Source organism: Ammospiza caudacuta, chromosome 30, assembly GCF_027887145.1.
Source record: "Ammospiza caudacuta isolate bAmmCau1 chromosome 30, bAmmCau1.pri, whole genome shotgun sequence".
NCBI classification, from domain to species: Eukaryota; Metazoa; Chordata; class Aves; order Passeriformes; family Passerellidae; genus Ammospiza; species Ammospiza caudacuta.
Window position 1 is genome coordinate 5,641,386 of NC_080622.1, and position 19,199 is coordinate 5,660,584.

At 47.7% G+C, this 19,199-nt stretch overlaps 1 long non-coding RNA gene across 5 annotated transcripts; it reads left to right on the plus strand.

Annotated features, from left to right (window-relative positions):
- The first annotated feature begins 386 nt into the window (after positions 1 to 386).
- Positions 387 to 3,975, plus strand: LOC131569533 (uncharacterized). Of its 5 annotated transcripts, XR_009275795.1 has the most exons (7): positions 387 to 444; positions 567 to 631; positions 1,250 to 1,313; positions 2,004 to 2,079; positions 2,196 to 2,505; positions 2,846 to 2,963; positions 3,736 to 3,975. It is a non-coding gene; the product is annotated as an uncharacterized LOC131569533 (long non-coding RNA). The 5 variants fall into 5 exon arrangements; XR_009275796.1 differs by having other exon boundaries at positions 403 to 631; positions 3,500 to 3,975; XR_009275794.1 differs by having other exon boundaries at positions 403 to 631; positions 3,558 to 3,975.
- Positions 3,976 to 19,199: the final 15,224 nt, after the last annotated feature.

A 19,199-nucleotide genomic window follows, 5' to 3' on the forward strand; every position in this document is an offset into this window, starting at 1 on the left:
AAGGGAAAGGGAAAAAAAAGGAAAAAAAAAAAAAAAAAAAAAAGGAAAGGAAAGAAAGCAGGAGAGCAGAAGGGAAGGGAAGGGAAAGGGGTGAAAAACAGAGTTAAAAAAAGAAAAAGAGTTGGAGGGAAAAAGAGAGGGCATCCGGGAGGAGCGGTGCTCCCTCAGGTCCTTCCTCGCCCTGGGGCGAAGGAGCCGTTTGATGCCCGGGAGGGACTGCAGCTCCCGGTGGCGGGGGACGGAGCCGTGGCTGTCAGCCCGAGACTACAACTCCCGGCAGGCCCTGCTGCCGGCGCGGCGTGTGACGCAACGGCTATCGCGGCACATGAGTGGCTACCAGCCCGAGACTCCAACTCCCGGCAGGCCCTGCTGCCGGCGCGGCGTGTGACGCAACGGCCGACGCGGCCCGGCATTTTTCTCTAAATCGGCAGTAAACCCAGCTAAGTAAAATTAGCTTGGTTTTCTTCCTTCTTTTGTAACTGAACTGTTTTTATTAAAAATCCTATTTGAATATGTAGAAAAAGTGGGGATGTTCTGTAATATATCGTAGCTTTTCTTGTTTACAGGGTGCTCAGAAAGCATGCGTCCTTTAGAGTCCCACGGAAAGGTTCTCAGTGCGGTCTCTATCAAGGTATGTATTTACAAATAAGTGATCCCTTTAGATATTTGCCTGTGTACCTTTTCCTGTAATTGAGAGCTTGCGTTCTGTGGGTTTTATGATAAACCTGTAAAACATGTAAGAATGGTTTTGCAAGTCTGAATCGTTGAAGGCAGCAATAAGTGGATTTAGAGCCTGTTCTTGAACAGACAAAGGGAAAAAGTGTGACTCTGATGCTGAATTTGTCATTTTTCATTTGACTTGTCTTGAATGATTTAGGAATAGAGAGAACTAGAAAAAGAGAGAAATAGAATTGATTATTGAGCCCTCCTCAAATGCTCACCATGATTCAGTGTAGAGCCAAAGGGAAGGGTGATGGAACAGAGCTCTGTGCTTTGGAAGGAAATAAATTTAAAGCTGACCTCCGCACAGAGTCTCACTAACTTTTGTGGTTTTAAAATACAAAATACGTTTAGGAAGTGTTGGAAGTTAGTATTTTGGGAAAGAAATGGCAGTTCCACAGAACATTCCATTGAAGAGAGGCTCTGGGAACGATTCATGTTGTAACTGCTGTCACTGCAATCAGTTGGTGGCTCAGCCTTGAAACGTGCACTTGACCTTCTATAAAGCACTGTTTTGTTTGCCTTTCAGTGCTATGAGTCTTGATAAATTGGAGAAGAGCCCAAGAGAAATTTTTCATCCCTTGATATAAAAGGTAGGAAGTGACTTTTTTTGGTTTGGTTCTTTTTCTTTATTATTTTCTGAAAATAAAAGTAATTAAGTATAGGTACTACTGGTTTGTTTCTTCCAGTAGCAGGTGATAATAATAGTAGTAGTACTAGTAAAAATAATAATAGAAATAATAATAATAGCAATGTAATACTACTTAAACTGTCTTTATCAATTGGTCTGGCCATTTAAAATCAAAACTTCTAAACACAAATCAAACCATCATCCTTGTAGAATCTTTCACAGCAGTGGGCTAAAGATCCTGGTTTTGTTGACAGGATTTATTGGTTCTGGAAGAACAAGAGGGAAGTAGAAGCCTAACTACTTCTAGCTCACAGAGCCGTCCAGTGAACCCAGCTTTGTGTTTTGGTGGGCTTGTGATGACTTTGAAATCAATTGCTCATTCCAGTAAAAAAAATTCATGTTTTTTTGAACGTGACAGCAGAAATAACTTTAGGCACCAACTGAATAATAATAGATCACCAGTTTAAGTTAAAAATTCATGCTATACTATCAAAATTTAAAGGTAAATTATTATGTATTAGGTGATGGTATAAAGTGTATGTTCTTATGTGTAATGCAAAGATACATACGTACCTGAAAGTCCTTAGAGGAAACAAATTTTTATGTCTGCTGTTTGATTGTTTACCATACGATATTTGGTTTTATTTCCCAGGGATCGGTGAATTTTAACTTTGGAGTCCTCTGTGCTAAGGATGCTCAGCTTACAGGTGATGAAATGTTCAGTAATGGTGAGTTTTTCGCCTTCTCTTTAATTGCTATGCTGATCTGAATAAGAAAAAAACAAAAGCAAGAGAAAAAAAAGGATGGTTTATTATTTTTTACGCTGTTATGTTTGTTTCCTCAGTATTTGCTGCAGCTCTGCTTACCCAAGCTTTGGGTTCCTTCTGTCCCACTGGGAGTTGCCCAGTTTGGTTGCATCTGGTGAAATTCCCCCTGAGACCTTACAGAACTAGCTCAAACTATGTGAGAGCCATTTGCAGTTCTCTCCAGACACCTGGAGAATGGGCGACGTTTCTGAGGATCCGGCGAGCGTGCTTCTATCAAAACTCAGTCTGTGAAATTTCTGGGGAAAACCCTTCTGTGTCCTGAAGGGTTCAAACTCTGGTGAGGATCCAGTTATCAGGTGCTCACCAGGATGGTTCCAGCTCCCAAAGGTAACACTTGTACTCTTGCCCTGTAGTTTACATCTATTGTATTTTTGTTATTTTGCAAGATTTTTTGTCTTTGCAAAATATTGTGCATTTCACTCTTTGGAACCTCTCAGATGGTTCTTTGGTGCAGCACCACCCCATGGGACACTTGGCTGCTGTCCTGAAGGGGTTGGTCGCTAGAATTGTAAATCCTGGAGAGTTCATAAGTCTTCTGTCCCCAGGGAGGTACCATGCTTTGTTTACTTTTGTTCTGTTGGTTAGGCGCTGCTTCTCGTTGCAAGTATGAATTTCAAACTACCCTGTTCTTTTTTTAACTGTTTTCCTGGTTCTCTCCGTCCGGCAGGGAAAGACTCTCGTATCCTTGTCGTCGGGCTCGGTGCTGTCCAAGAAGATACAGAGACTAAAAAAATCATAAGAAGCAAAATAGGACTGCAGGGAAAAGAAGCTGGAGAGAACAGAAGGTGATATTGTTATCCTTACCCTGTATTAGAAACATCCGCTGTGCTTTGGTGCTGGCAGCTGCCAGGGGCTTGTTAGCTCTTTGTAGGCAGGTGTAGGTGTTCACTTGTAGGTTTTTTCTCTGGACAAGTCAATTCAAACTTTGCTAAGCTTATATTTGCAGATTACTCCCTAGCACAGTCCAGCATGACATTTTTGAATGTTGTAAAAATACCATGTTACTTGGAAATTGCTAATGATGAGAAGCTTTAGGGGAAAATAAGATTTTAGGTTTGGAAGATGTGAGAAGAATTTTGTGGGGATGTTAGACTGAAGTAAAGCACACTTGAAGCTGGACTGGCACACTGGCAGGTCCCCTATTAAACAGTAGTGCTGAGGTTAGCCTGGGGGTTGCCCGTTGTTTCTGTAGAAATCAGTGTTTCCTGGTCTTCAGAGGTAAGCTGCTTTGAAAAGCTGGAAGGTGCAGCATGCTGACAATCCCCGTGCTTCGGATTAAAAGTAGATTTCAGAAGGGTCCTAAGCTTTTGTCTTTTCCTAGAAGTCGATGTAAGCCTGTCGAGGAGTTTTTAATTCTGTGTTGCCATGTCATCCATCAGAGCCCTGTCGTACTAATCATCATACAAGTACAAAACAAAAAATCAGACCCTGTCCCGACCACTTAGAGCCCAGAACACGATTTCCTCAGGCTGCCATTTGCGTGCCATCGGTACTCACCACAGATGGGAGCTGGGGATTGTTGCAGCTGTTGGGAACAAACCGCTTCTCGTCACACAGAAATGGAATTGGGACGACGCCTCAGCCAGCCTCTCTCTCCTGAATCTGCAGCAGAGCAGTTCCAGTCCATGCGGGCACGTGTAATCCAGTTCCTGATGATCTGAGCACACGGAGCAGCGCTCAGCTGCTGTGGGGGGCTCAGGGAAGGCAGAGTGTGCATTGTCATCTTCCTGAACCTACAGACGCGAATCAAAGTGAGAAGCCACAGCGTGGAAATCAGTCGCATATATGCTAAATAAAACTTGCAGATTTTTTTAAGAATTGTTGTTGCTTGTTCTTTGTTGTGCTTCAGTGCTTAGAAAACCTCCCTTTAAAATCAGTTCAATTCATCAATTGAACCTTTGTTTGCAGACCCTCAGTGAGCAGAATTTGTTGCAGACTCAGTGCACGCTGTGCAGGCCTCCCGGGAGTGTGAGGAGCTCATGTGTGCTACTTTTTGCTTTAGGACGCTCTGAGGTATTCATTCCTTTTGGGATACATGATGAGAATTCCCAAGAGAGGTAGTTATAAGGTATGATATCGGGAAAAAGCCTGTGTGGTTGGAATGTTGTTGCTGTCAAAAGTTAATTTTTTCTTAGCCAGTAGTTAGCTTTTTGCTTTATTTTTGTGGTATCAGTATTTTATTGTTTAAAAAATTCCTTCAAAATAACTTCAGTGGCTGGCCATCAGTACCTTGTTCAGATTTGCCTATTTGCTTGTAGCTAAAATGTTCACATCTTGTTTATCATTCTATTTAAGAAACTGCTGCCCAGCCAACTAATAACTGAATATCCATCTGTCTAGGACACGGGGAGAGGATTTAGGTAATGTCTTTGTTTCCAGAAAAAAGTTCCAGTGTAGTTTCTAAATAGAGGAGAAGGGGGTGAAGACTCGGGGCTCTGATGCCATTGGGGCACCCCAAGGTCCCCAGGAGAAGGAGCCCCACTGGGGTGCAGGAGCAGGTGTGTTCTCATGTAATATTGAACAAATTATAAATATAAATTTGAAAATTAGAAACATGAAAATATTTTTAAAATACTTAAATAAAGCGGGTTTTCTTTATTGGTCAATAGGCAGGGTTTTGATTGTAAAAATTATAAATACAAATAATATAAAGGTAGAAATCTAAGTTTAGAAATATATAATAAATACATACAGATAAATATAAAAAGTAAAAATATAAGAAAAAATTAGTTGTAGCAGTAGATATTATACATAATTTAAATAATAATTTAAATCTATTTTAAAATTTTATATATATATCATCATTAATGTAATACATCCAAAGAAACGATAAATTAAAATATGAATGTATAATTATACAAAGTATAAATAAAAAACATTTCAATATCCTTTAAAAGAAAGGGTTTTTTTATTTATTTGGTTAGAGACGGGGTTTTTATTTGGAATAATGAAAGTATTATAGAAGTATAAAACTAAATATAGAAATATACAGTCAATATAGAAAGATATTTGTAAAAACACGAACGAACGACGCCTCCTTCGGCCGAATGGAACGAGCTCAGCCGAACCAAGGCGAGACCGGCGGAACGAACCGTCTCGAGCGAACCGAGGCCAGGCTTGCGAGGCTGCCTGAACGGAGCCGAGCTCAGCCGAACCGAGCCCGCTGCTCTCGTGCGCGCTAATTAGCGCGAGTGCGGTCACAGCCCAATGAGCTCCTGTGCCACGCCGCGCTCCCGATCGTGTCCGTGCGATGGCCGGGCCGCCCGCGGGACGCGGCAGCAGGAGAGCCCCGAGCCGGGCGAGTTTAACGTGAGGCGGCGCCGCTTGCCCGCCCTCAGGGAGCCGAGCCGAGGCGCGCCGAACGCGCAGAGAGTGGCTCCGAGTTCGGCCGAAGCGAGCCGAGCCGCGCCGAGCGCACAGAGAGGCTACGAGTTCGGCCGAAGCGAGCCGAGCCGCGCCGAGCGCAGAGAGCGGCTCCGAGTTCGGCCGAAGCGAGCCGAGCCGCGCCGGGCGCACTGATCGGCTCCGAGTTCGGCCGAAGCGAGCCGAGCCGCGCCGAGCGCAGAGAGCGGCTCCGAGTTCGGCCGAAGCGAGCCGAGGCGCGCCGAGCGCAGAGAGCGGCTCCGAGTTCGGCCGAAGCGAGGCGATCCGTGCCGAAGGGTCGAGTCCAGCCGAATGCAGATGACAATGGCCGAGTTTAGCCGATTAGAGCCGAGTTTAGCCGAGCAGCTGTGAGCCTTGCACGCTTGAGGTGAGCGTGCATCGTTGCCGGCCTGGGATTGAGTGAAATGCACTAAGGAAACCAGCTCTGGGGAGGGAGGCAGGGAAATCCTCTCTTAACGTTTACTAATTCTTCCGTCAAACTCGTCACGGCAGGACAGCGTGAAGACTGAAAGTGTAAGATGATGTGGAGAGAAACAGAGAATCTGACAGAAGCATCGAACACACAAGTGCACGAATTTTGCTTTTTGCTTGGATGTAAACTCAGAAGTTGTAAGGAATTTGGGAAGGAGAAGGGACATTTCAGAAGGAGAAGAAGGAGAAGAAGTTGTTACAGTCCTGGGAAAAGCTTTTGTTCTAGCTAATAAAAGAAGTTAGTTTAAATTAAAAAAAAAAAGTGGTTTCTTTTTTCTTCACTATTATATTCTTTGGTGGTATATGGTGTGTTGTTTTATTTCTTGGTGTTATTAGCTCTGTGTAAATTGATTTTTGAGTCAAGCTAACTTTGCATGGGTTGTTTTGTATTTGAGGTAGGATCAATTTCAATAGGTTTCTTTCATAGACTTCTGATAGGTATTACTGGGATTTTGGTTTTGTTTACTGTATGCATAAACATAGAGATTTGGTAGGGCCAGCTGGGCTCTGGAGTTTTGGGTGTGAATTTATTAGATGGCTTTTGTTAAACACAGAATAATTATGTAAGATAACAGCAAATTACCCAATTACCCCATTGATCTAGCTATGTAACCTTACCACAAAGTTTTATATCTTACCAGTTTTCTGTTCTTCTGCTCCAAGTAGTTGTTGCAAAAAAGAAAGCGCTGTTACTTTTCTGAAGAGTTTTCTTCTATAACAAGCCCTTTACTGCCCTTGAATGTGAGTCAGAGGAGCCAAACAGCTGCAGCTGCTCTGAGGGCTTGGTGGGAGTCGCCCCCTCCCTTTTCCTGGGTGCCATGGGAACGAGAGGCGGGCACAATCAGGGGTATATTAACCCCAGCCGTGGCTGAGGGGCTTCATTCCCTCTCTGGGATGTGCTGGGGTAAGAGCTCTCCTCTCATTTCAGTGAAGAGGCTTTTTCAGCCCATCTCAGCTTCTTTTCAGCAGGTGTTTCTGGGCATCTAAAGCACAGAGGCTTGGAAGATTCTGTGAAGAAAACAGCATGGAATACAGGGAGTATTTAGGTTTGTGATTTTGGGTTTTCTGTTTAGGAGTGGTAAGGTGCTTTTGTAATTTTTAGTTTTGCTCTGGTTTTTTTTTTTGGTTGGATTTCTTTTGGTGGAGTTTTTGGTTTTTTTGTTTTCTTTTTGGGGTTTTTGGTTGATTTTTGTTGGTTTTTTGGATTTTTTGATGTTTTCTGTGGATTCTTTGTTTCTGTGAGGAGTTAGGTGTTTTGGGTTTTATTGTGTTTGTGGGCTTTTGTTTGTTTTTTTTTTTCCTTGTTTGTTTTTGGGATTGTTTTTGGTTTTTTTGTTTTTTTTTTTTTTTTTTTTTTTAATTGAGGAGTGCAACTCCCTGAAATTCCAAGCTGTGTCAAGCACAATATTTCCCTCAGCAGATTTATCATGTCAAAAGAGGGATCTGCCCAGTGTCCAAGATGATGTTTGAGATTGAGGCTTCAGGTGAGTTGAGGATTGTGACTGGGAGAGGGAGGGTGATCAGGTATCCAGTTAAGAGTTCTTGGGAGGGGGTTTGCAGGCAGCAGGGTGAGAAAGGGTGTTTATTTGTTTATTTGAGGGCCCCGCATACAAGGCTGTTCAGAAGCCTAGCAGAGGCATTGCCATGTCTTAGAGCACACAAGGTCATCCACTGCACTCACAGGAATGCCATTTAACTTTGCCTTTCTCTTACCCAGGTACCACTCCTAATGAAGGCCACAGCCTTGGAATCAGGATGAAGCTGGAGCCTGAAGGAGCCAGGCACACTCAGGAAAGGGCTAGTAGCTGCGTTCCTGGGATTTGGCGCACATAACTCTGGACTCATACTTTGGTTTTGGTTTTATTCATTGTAGCTGACTGAGAGGCTCACAGACCATCACGGGGCCCTCCAAGGCAGACTCATTTCAGGTGCAACGTGGATTCCCATCACTGATCATCCAAAAGATAAGTTGGGGGCCACGGCCTGGAGATGAGAGAATAGTGGGTTGGTAGTTCTTGGGACAGATTTAAAAATGAGCAGAGGGAAAAGAGGGAAAAGCAGTCTTCTCCAAGGGCCTCTTAGGACAGCTAAAGGGAGAGGCTCTACTTTTGATGGCAGCTTTCAGGCGGGCAGTGCAGAACAGCTCCGGTGTGTGTCGTGTTGTTCAGTGAACTGTGTTCCCTAGTGTGTCTTTGGGGTCCCTTTTGCCCTCTTCCCTTGAGGCTCTCACCACAAGCATGATGTGTCGTGTTTAATGTCCCCCCCTGTTTGTCACGTTCTGTGTCACGGGTGTCTGCAGGTATTTGTGCCGGAGCTGCTCTGCCCTGCCGCATAGCCAGCTGCAATAGGAGAGGGCCCGGGGCCTTGGAATGTGTAATGTGGGGTGTAGTTGGACTCTAGGTGGGATTTGTAGATGGACACAGGATATCTGGAGCTCTTCAGTTATCATGCAACAGTTTGACTCTTGTCCTAACTTTTTTATTCAGATTGAGATGGATTAAATCTGTGCCAGAGGGCCCCATCCCAGGTGTGGGGATTGTCCCGAGCAGGTGAGGCCCCATTTGTCTCTGCAGCAGAAGTGTGTATGGTGACTGTGTTACAGCTCTGTTCTTTGTCTTTGTTTTTAGGAAATAAATCTGGATACCAGCAGCCAAGGTGAGCAGTGGAGAGAAGTGGTTGTTATTGCTCGGCTCTCAAGCACAACAATTTTTCAGCAGATTCATCGTGTCACAAGAGGGATCTGCCCAGTGTCCAAGATGATGTTTGAGATTGAGGCTTCAGGTGAGTTGAGGATGGTGACTGGGAGAGGGAAGGTGATCAGGTATCCAGTTAGGAGTTCTTGGGAGGGGGTTTGCAGGCAGCAGGGTGAGAAAGGGTGTTTATTTGAGGGCCCCCCACACAAGGCTGTTCAGAAGCCTAGCAGAGGCATTGCCATGTCTTAGAGCACACAAGGTCATCCACTGCACTCAGGGGAATGCCATTTAACTTTGCCTTTCTCTTACCCAGGTACCACTCCTAATAAAGGCCAAAGCCTTGGAATCAGGATGAAGCTGGAGCCTGAAGGAGCCAGGCACACTCAGGAGAGGGCAAGTAGCTGCGTTCCTGGGATTTGGCCCACATAACTCTGGACTCACACTTTGGTTTTGGTTGTCTTTATTGTAGCTGACCAAGAGGCTCATAGGCGCTAATGAGGCCTTCCGAGGCAGACTCATTTCAGGTGGATTCCCATCACCCATCATCCAAAAGATAAGTTGGGGGCCGCATCCTGGAGATGGGGTGATGGGAGAGAAGTGGGTTGGGAGTTCTTGGGGCAGATTTAAAAATGAGCAGAGGGAAAAGCATTCTTCTCCAAGGGCCTCTTAGGACAGCTAAAGGGAGAGGCTCTCCTTTTGATGGCAGCTTTCAGGCGGGCAGTGCAGAACAGCTCTGATCTGTGTCGTGTGGTCTGGTGTGCCGTGTAACCTGGTGAGTCTTTGGGGTCCGTTTTGTCTTCTCCCCTCAAACCCCTCACCACAAGCATGCTGTGTCGTGTTTCATGTCCCCCTGTTTGTCACGTTCTGTGTCACGGGTGTCTGCAGGTATTTGTGCCGGAGCTGTTCTGCGCTGCCGCCTGGCCTGCTGCAATAGGACAAACCATGGGGAGTTGGAATTTGTAATGTGGGCTGTAGTTGGGCTCTAGATTCTGTTCCTAGATTGACATAAGGTGTTTGCAGCTTGTGAGTTATCCTGGTGGTGTTTGACATATGTTCTAACTTTCTTTCAGGTGCAGATGCATTCCACGTGTGGCAGAGGCTCGGGGTTAGGAGGTGCCAGGCCTTCTTAGGAGCGCAGTGAGTAGCAGAGTGGTGGGGTTTTGGCCGATGCGGTGCCAAGGTCAGGCACTGATGTTTGGTTCTCTTTACTCTAGCTGTCTGAGAGACACCAGCCTGGTGCCCACAGGACCTTCCCAGCTGACGAGGTGGCCTTTCTTTGCACCTGACAGGGACCAGCATCCCCAGATGTATGAGCGATAAGTAGAGGGCTGTGACCCACAGTGGGGATGAAGGCATGGTGCTGGTTTGGGAATTACTGGGAGGGGTTTTTGAGTCCAATTTGGAGGTGGGGTGTGTTCATGAAGTGGCCCCTTAGGCCCCATAATAGCCACGTCTCACTTTTGATCCCAGTGCTGAGGAGCGCAGGGCAGAGCAGTCCTGGTGTGTCTGGTGTCACTTGTCTGTTGTGCATTATGTGTTGTTTGTGTATCCCATGTCTTTTACCTTAGGGAGGCCTGTCAGAAACCTTGGCATCGTTGTTAGCATCTGTGATCTCTGCATTCCTTGGCCTGGCACCCAGGCCATAGATGCGATTCTGATACCTGTCTGAGCTCCCCAGTCAGGAGTTCTCTCTTTGGAAGCATCCAGTCAGGTGTCTTGTCAGGTCTTGTTCTGAGCTGTAGGGACAACTATGCCCCACCTGGCTCCATTATGGTGGATTAGGACTTGTAAGAATGTGAGGGCAGGCAGAGGATTCTGGGCATAGGATTCCTAGGCATCGATCTTTGCTGTTCTTGGAATAAATCCTTCAGTTAGCATCTTCTTCTTCCAGGGTTCTCTGAGCCTCATCAGCTGAGTGTCAGTTTGAACTTGGTCATCTCCCTTTGCATTCTCTCAGTCCTTGCAGCCATTTTCCTTGCCAAGAGATTTCTGTTCCTGTTGTGTCCCCGTTGTCTGTCCTGTCCTGCCTGTCCTGTGTCACGGGTGTCAGCACACATTTGGGCCGGAGCTGCTCTGCCCTGTTGCATAGCCAGCTGCAATAGTAGAAGTCCTGGGGCCTTGGAATGTGTAATGTGGGGTGTAGTTGGACTCTAGGTGGGATTTGTGGATGGACACATCAGATCCGGAGCTCATCATTTATCCGGCAACAGTTTGACTCTTGTCCTAATTTTTTTATTCAGATTGAGAGGGATTAAATGTGTGCCAGAGGGCCCCATCCCAGGTGAGGGGATTGTCCCGAGCAGGTGAGGCCCCATTTGTCTCTGCAGCAGAAGTGTGTATGGTGACTGTGTTACAGCTCTGTTCTTTGTCTTTGTTTTTAGGAAATAAATCTGGATACCAGCAGCCAAGGTGAGCAGTGGAGAGAAGTGGTTGTTATTGCTCGGCTCTCAAGCACAACAATTTTTCAGCAGATTCATCGTGTCACAAGAGGGATCTGCCCAGTGTCCAAGATGATGTTTGAGATTGAGGCTTCAGGTGAGTTGAGGATGGTGACTGGGAGAGGGAAGGTGATCAGGTATCCAGTTAGGAGTTCTTGGGAGGGGGTTTGCAGGCAGCAGGGTGAGAAAGGGTGTTTATTTGAGGGCCCTGCATACAAGGCTGTTCAGAAGCCTAGCAGAGGCATTGCCATGTCTTAGAGCACACAAGGTCATCCACTGCACTCACAGGAATGCCATTTAACTTTGCCTTTCTCTTACCCAGGTGCCAGTCCCAATGAAGGCCACAGCCTTGGAATCAGGATGAAGCTGGAGCCTGAAGGAGCCAGGCACACTCAGAAAAGGGCTAGTAGCTGCGTTCCTGGGATTTGGCGCACATAACTCTGGACTCATACTTTGGTTTTGGTTTTATTCATTGTAGCTGACTGAGAGGCTCACAGACCATCACGGGGCCCTCCAAGGCAGACTCATTTCAGGTGCAACGTGGATTCCCATCACTGATCATCCAAAAGATAAGTTGGGGGCCACGGCCTGGAGATGAGAGAATAGTGGGTTGGTAGTTCTTGGGACAGATTTAAAAATGAGCAGAGGGAAAAGAGGGAAAAGCAGTCTTCTCCAAGGGCCTCTTAGGACAGCTAAAGGGAGAGGCTCTACTTTTGATGGCAGCTTTCAGGCGGGCAGTGCAGAACAGCTCCGGTGTGTGTCGTGTTGTTCAGTGAACTGTGTTCCCTAGTGTGTCTTTGGGGTCCCTTTTGCCCTCTTCCCTTGAGGCTCTCACCACAAGCATGATGTGTCGTGTTTAATGTCCCCCCCTGTTTGTCACGTTCTGTGTCACGGGTGTCTGCAGGTATTTGTGCCGGAGCTGCTCTGCCCTGCCGCATAGCCAGCTGCAATAGGAGAGGGCCCGGGGCCTTGGAATGTGTAATGTGGGGTGTAGTTGGACTCTAGGTGGGATTTGTAGATGGACACAGGATATCTGGAGCTCTTCAGTTATCATGCAACAGTTTGACTCTTGTCCTAACTTTTTTATTCAGATTGAGATGGATTAAATCTGTGCCAGAGGGCCCCATCCCAGGTGTGGGGATTGTCCCGAGCAGGTGAGGCCCCATTTGTCTCTGCAGCAGAAGTGTGTATGGTGACTGTGTTACAGCTCTGTTCTTTGTCTTTGTTTTTAGGAAATAAATCTGGATACCAGCAGCCAAGGTGAGCAGTGGAGAGAAGTGGTTGTTATTGCTCGGCTCTCAAGCACAACAATTTTTCAGCAGATTCATCGTGTCACAAGAGGGATCTGCCCAGTGTCCAAGATGATGTTTGAGATTGAGGCTTCAGGTGAGTTGAGGATGGTGACTGGGAGAGGGAAGGTGATCAGGTATCCAGTTAGGAGTTCTTGGGAGGGGGTTTGCAGGCAGCAGGGTGAGAAAGGGTGTTTATTTGAGGGCCCCCCACACAAGGCTGTTCAGAAGCCTAGCAGAGGCATTGCCATGTCTTAGAGCACACAAGGTCATCCACTGCACTCAGGGGAATGCCATTTAACTTTGCCTTTCTCTTACCCAGGTACCACTCCTAATAAAGGCCAAAGCCTTGGAATCAGGAGGAAGCTGGAGCCTGAAGGAGCCAGGCACACTCAGGAGAGGGCAAGTAGCTGCGTTCCTGGGATTTGGCCCACATAACTCTGGACTCACACTTTGGTTTTGGTTGTCTTTATTGTAGCTGACCAAGAGGCTCATAGGCGCTAATGAGGCCTTCCGAGGCAGACTCATTTCAGGTGGATTCCCATCACCCATCATCCAAAAGATAAGTTGGGGGCCGCATCCTGGAGATGGGGTGATGGGAGAGAAGTGGGTTGGGAGTTCTTGGGGCAGATTTAAAAATGAGCAGAGGGAAAAGCATTCTTCTCCAAGGGCCTCTTAGGACAGCTAAAGGGAGAGGCTCTCCTTTTGATGGCAGCTTTCAGGCGGGCAGTGCAGAACAGCTCTGATCTGTGTCGTGTGGTCTGGTGTGCCGTGTAACCTGGTGAGTCTTTGGGGTCCGTTTTGTCTTCTCCCCTCAAACCCCTCACCACAAGCATGCTGTGTCGTGTTTCATGTCCCCCTGTTTGTCACGTTCTGTGTCACGGGTGTCTGCAGGTATTTGTGCCGGAGCTGTTCTGCGCTGCCGCCTGGCCTGCTGCAATAGGACAAACCATGGGGAGTTGGAATTTGTAATGTGGGCTGTAGTTGGGCTCTAGATGCTGTTCCTAGATTGACATAAGGTGTTTGCAGCTTGTGAGTTATCCTGGTGGTGTTTGACATATGTTCTAACTTTCTTTCAGGTGCAGATGCATTCCACGTGTGGCAGAGGCTCGGGGTTAGGAGGTGCCGGGCCTTCTTAGGAGCGCGGTGAGTAGCAGAGTGGTGGGGTTTTGGCCGATGCGGTGCCAAGGTCAGGCACTGATGTTTGGTTCTCTTTACTCTAGCTGTCTGAGAGACACCAGCCTGGTGCCCACAGGACCTTCCCAGCTGACGAGGTGGCCTTTCTTTGCACCTGACAGGGACCAGCATCCCCAGATGTATGAGCGATAAGTAGAGGGCTGTGACCCACAGTGGGGATGAAGGCATGGTGCTGGTTTGGGAATTACTGGGAGGGGTTTTTGAGTCCAATTTGGAGGTGGGGTGTGTTCATGAAGTGGCCCCTTAGGCCCCATAATAGCCACGTCTCACTTTTGATCCCAGTGCTGAGGAGCGCAGGGCAGAGCAGTCCTGGTGTGTCTGGTGTCACTTGTCTGTTGTGCATTATGTGTTGTTTGTGTATCCCATGTCTTTTACCTTAGGGAGGCCTGTCAGAAACCTTGGCATCGTTGTTAGCATCTGTGATCTCTGCATTCCTTGGCCTGGCACCCAGGCCATAGATGCGATTCTGATACCTGTCTGAGCTCCCCAGTCAGGAGTTCTCTCTTTGGAAGCATCCAGTCAGGTGTCTTGTCAGGTCTTGTTCTGAGCTGTAGGACAACTATGCCCCACCTGGCTCCATTATGGTGGATTAGGACTTGTAAGAATGTGAGGGCAGGCAGAGGATTCTGGGCATAGGATTCCTAGGCATCGATCTTTGCTGTTCTTGGAATAAATCCTTCAGTTAGCATCTTCTTCTTCCAGGGTTCTCTGAGCCTCATCAGCTGAGTGTCAGTTTGAACTTGGTCATCTCCCTTTGCATTCTCTCAGTCCTTGCAGCCATTTTCCTTGCCAAGAGATTTCTGTTCCTGTTGTGTCCCCGTTGTCTGTCCTGTCCTGCCTGTCCTGTGTCACGGGTGTCAGCACACATTTGGGCCGGAGCTGCTCTGCCCTGTTGCATAGCCAGCTGCAATAGTAGAAGTCCTGGGGCCTTGGAATGTGTAATGTGGGGTGTAGTTGGACTCTAGGTGGGATTTGTGGATGGACACATCATATCCGGAGCTCATCATTTATCCGGCAACAGTTTGACTCTTGTCCTAATTTTTTTATTCAGATTGAGAGGGATTAAATGTGTGCCAGAGGGCCCCATCCCAGGTGAGGGGATTGTCCCGAGCAGGTGAGGCCCCATTTGTCTCTGCAGCAGAAGTGTGTATGGTGACTGTGTTACAGCTCTGTTCTTTGTCTTTGTTTTTAGGAAATAAATCTGGATACCAGCAGCCAAGGTGAGCAGTGGAGAGAAGTGGTTGTTATTGCTCGGCTCTCAAGCACAACAATTTTTCAGCAGATTCATCGTGTCACAAGAGGGATCTGCCCAGTGTCCAAGATGATGTTTGAGATTGAGGCTTCAGGTGAGTTGAGGATGGTGACTGGGAGAGGGAAGGTGATCAGGTATCCAGTTAGGAGTTCTTGGGAGGGGGTTTGCAGGCAGCAGGGTGAGAAAGGGTGTTTATTTGAGGGCCCCCCACACAAGGCTGTTCAGAAGCCTAGCAGAGGCATTGCCATGTCTTAGAGCACACAAGGTCATCCACTGCACTCAGGGGAATGCCATTTAACTTTGCCTTTCTCTTACCCAGGTACCACTCCTAATAAAGGCCAAAGCCTTGGAATCAGGAGGAAGCTGGAGCCTGAAGGAGCCAGGCACACTCAGGAGAGGGCAAGTAGCTGCGTTCCTGGGATTTGGCCCACATAACTCTGGACTCACACTTTGGTTTTGGTTGTCTTTATTGTAGCTGACCAAGAGGCTCATAGGCGCTAATGAGGCCTTCCGAGGCAGACTCATTTCAGGTGGATTCCCATCACCCATCATCCAAAAGATAAGTCGGGGGCCACGGCCTGGAGATGGGAGAGTAGCAGGTTGGGAATCCCTGGGACAGATTTAAAAATTGGCATGTATGTAAGCATGTCGCCTTATATTGTGTGTACTTACACTCTATGTGGACTTGCACTGTATGCATCAGCTTATATTGTGTGTACTTACACTGTACCACTTATGATCGCAGCTGCCCTGCCCTGGCACGTAGTCACAGTTAGGTAGAACAGTTATAACAACTTTACTGTTCATCTGTCTTTCGTGGGATTTTGGGTAGAAAATTTATCAGTCCAGAGTGGGGACAAGTCCTAGCTGTCAGCCACCTGTTGACCCTTCCTGTTGTCTCACAGGTCCTCGTGGCTGCTGTTTTCCCCAGGATCTGCCATTTACCTCAAGGAGCGGCAGCCAGAAGATGTGTCAAAGCACCTTCTTCAGCATCTCAGGTAAGGGCCACAGTGAGCATGTAAGTGGAAGGAGTATGTGTGAGAGCACGTGGCTGTGTCTGTCTGCTCGTCTCTGTGTGTGTGAGCGCATGCTGACTGGATTTAACCTTGTGTGTGTGACTTTTGCTTTCCAGGTTTTGCAACTCCTTGTTAAATTTAGAATAAAAAATCCCCAGCTGCCTTCCACCCTGGCTGATTTTTTTTTTTGGTCCCGGCCAAGTAAAAACCCAGAAAAATACCACAAGATAGGCTAGAAAAGAACCAAAAAACCAAGAAAAAAAACCCAATATGGGTGAGAATACCGAGAAAAAAACCCCCAAGATGGGCAAGAAAAAAATGCAGAAAACACCCACAGGAAACCAAGAAAAAAACCCCAGGATGGGCAAGAAGAATCCCAGAAAAACAATGCTACATGGACCAGAAAAAACCCAGGAAAAACCAGAAAAAAAAACGGAAAAAAAGGGAAAAAAATCCCAAGATGGGCAAGGAATAAAACCCCCCCCAAAAAAACCACAAGATGGGCAAGGAGAAGATCCACAAAAAACCCAGAAAAATCACAGAAAAACCCCCAAGAAGGGCAAGAAAAAACCCAGAAAACACCCACAGAAAACCAAGGAAAAAACTCCAAGATGGGTGAGAAAACTCCCAGGAAAAAAAACCAAGATGGACCAGAAAAAACCCTTAAAAAACCAAGGAAAAAAAAAAAAAAAAAAAAACGGAAAAAAACCCAAGGATAGGCAAGAATACTCCAGAAAAAATCTCAGAAAAAATCCGCAAGATGGGCAAGAAAAAACCCAGAAAAAAACACAAAAAAACCCCCCAAGATGGGCAAGAAGAAATCTGGAACAAACACCCCAAGACTGGCAAGAAAAAACTGTCGTAAAACCGGCCGCAAAGTGCGACTGTCATAAAACCGGCCGTAAAGCGCGAGTGTCGTAAAAGGTGTCGTAAAGCGCGACTGTCGTAAAATCGGCCGTAAAGCGCGACTGTCGTAAAAGGTGCCGTAAAGCGCGACTGTCGTAAAACCGGCCGTAAAGCGCGACTGTCGTAAAAGGTGCCGTAAAGCGCGACTGTCGTAAAACCGGCCGTAAAGCGCGACTGTCGTAAAAGGTGCCGTAAAGCGCGACTGTCGTAAAAGGTGCCGTAAAGCGCGACTGTCGTAAAACCGGCCGCAAAGCGCGACTGTCATAAAACCGGCCGTAAAGCGCGAGTGTCGTAAAAGGTGTCGTAAAGCGCGACTGTCGTAAAATCGGCCGTAAAGCGCGACTGTCGTAAAAGGTGCCGTAAAGCGCGACTGTCGTAAAATCGGCCGTAAAACGCGACTGTCGTAAAAGATGCCGTAAAGCGCGACTGTCGTAAAAGGTGCCGTAAAGCGCGACTGTCGTAAAATCGGCCGTAAAGCGCGACTGTCGTAAAACCGGCCGTAAAGCGCGACTGTCGTAAAAGGTGCCGTAAAGCGCGACTGTCGTAAAACCGGTCGTAAAGCGCGACTGTCGTAAAACCGGCCGTAAAGCGCGACTGTCGTAAAAGGTGCCGTAAAGCGCGACTGTCGTAAAAGGTGTCGTAAAGCGCGACTGTCGTAATAGGTGCCGTAAAGCGCGACTGTCGTAAAAGGTGCCGTAAAGCGCGACTGTCGTAAAAGGTGCCGTAAAGCGCGACTGTCGTAAAAGGTGACGTAAAGCGCGACTGTCGTAAAAGGTGCCGTAAAGCGCGACTGTCGTAAAACCGGCCGTAAAGCGCGACTGTCGTAAAACCGGCCGTAAAGCGCGACTGTCGTAAAACCGGCCGTAAAGCGCGACTGTCGTAAAAGGTGCCGTAAAGCGCGACTGTCGTAAAAGGTGCCGTAAAGCGCGACTGTCGTAAAAGGTGCCGTAAAGCGCGACTGTCGTAAAAGGTGCCGTAAAGCGCGACTGTCGTAAAAGGTGCCGTAAAGCGCGACTGTCGTAAAACCGGCCGTAAAGCGCGACTGTCGTAAAAGGTGCCGTAAAGCGCGACTGTCGTAAAACCGGCCGTAAAGCGCGACTGTCGTAAAACCGGCCGTAAAGCGCGACTGTCGTAAAAGGTGCCGTAAAGCGCGACTGTCGTAAAACCGGCCGTAAAGCGCGACTGTCGTAAAAGGTGCCGTAAAGCGCGACTGTCGTAAAAGGTGCCGTAAAGCGCGACTGTCGTAAAACCGGCCGTAAAGCGCGACTGTCGTAAAAGGTGCCGTAAAGCGCGACTGTCGTAAAAGGTGCCGTAAAGCGCGACTGTCGTAAAACCGGCCGTAAAGCGCGACTGTCGTAAAAGGTGCCGTAAAGCGCGACTGTCGTAAAAGGTGCCGTAAAGCGCGACTGTCGTAAAAGGTGCCGTAAAGCGCGACTGTCGTAAAAGGTGCCGTAAAGCGCGACTGTCGTAAAACCGGCCGTAAAGCGCGACTGTCGTAAAACCGGCCGTAAAGCGCGACTGTCGTAAAAGGTGCCGTAAAGCGCGACTGTAGTAAAGGTGCCGTAAAGCGCGACTGTCGTAAAAGGTGCCGTAAAGCGCGACTGTCGTAAAACCGGCCGTAAAGCGCGACTGTCGTAAAAGGTGCCGTAAAGCGCGACTGTCGTAAAACCGGCCGTAAAGCGCGACTGTCGTAAAACCGGCCGTAAAGCGCGACTGTCGTAAAACCGGCCGTAAAGCGCGACTGTCGTAAAAGGTGCCGTAAAGCGCGACTGTCGTAAAAGGTGCCGTAAAGCGCGACTGTCGTAAAACCGGCCGTAAAGCGCGACTGTCGTAAAAGGTGCCGTAAAGCGCGACTGTCGTAAAAGGTGCCGTAAAGCGCGACTGTCGTAAAACCGGCCGTAAAGCGCGACTGTCGTAAAACCGGCCGTAAAGCGCGACTGTCGTAAAAGGTGCCGTAAAGCGCGACTGTCGTAAAACCGGCCGTAAAGCGCGACTGTCGTAAAAGGTGCCGTAAAGCGCGACTGTCGTAAAACCGGCCGTAAAGCGCGACTGTCGTAAAAGGTGCCGTAAAGCGCGACTGTCGTAAAACCGGTCGTAAAGCGCGACTGTCGTAAAAGGTGCCGTAAAGCGCGACTGTCGTAAAAGGTGCCGTAAAGCGCGACTGTCGTAAAACCGGCCGTAAAGCGCGACTGTCGTAAAAGGTGCCGTAAAGCGCGACTGTCGTAAAAGGTGCCGTAAAGCGCGACTGTCGTAAAACCGGCCGTAAAGCGCGACTGTCGTAAAAGGTGCCGTAAAGCGCGACTGTCGTAAAACCGGCCGTAAAGCGCGACTGTCGTAAAAGGTGCCGTAAAGCGCGACTGTCGTAAAAGGTGCCG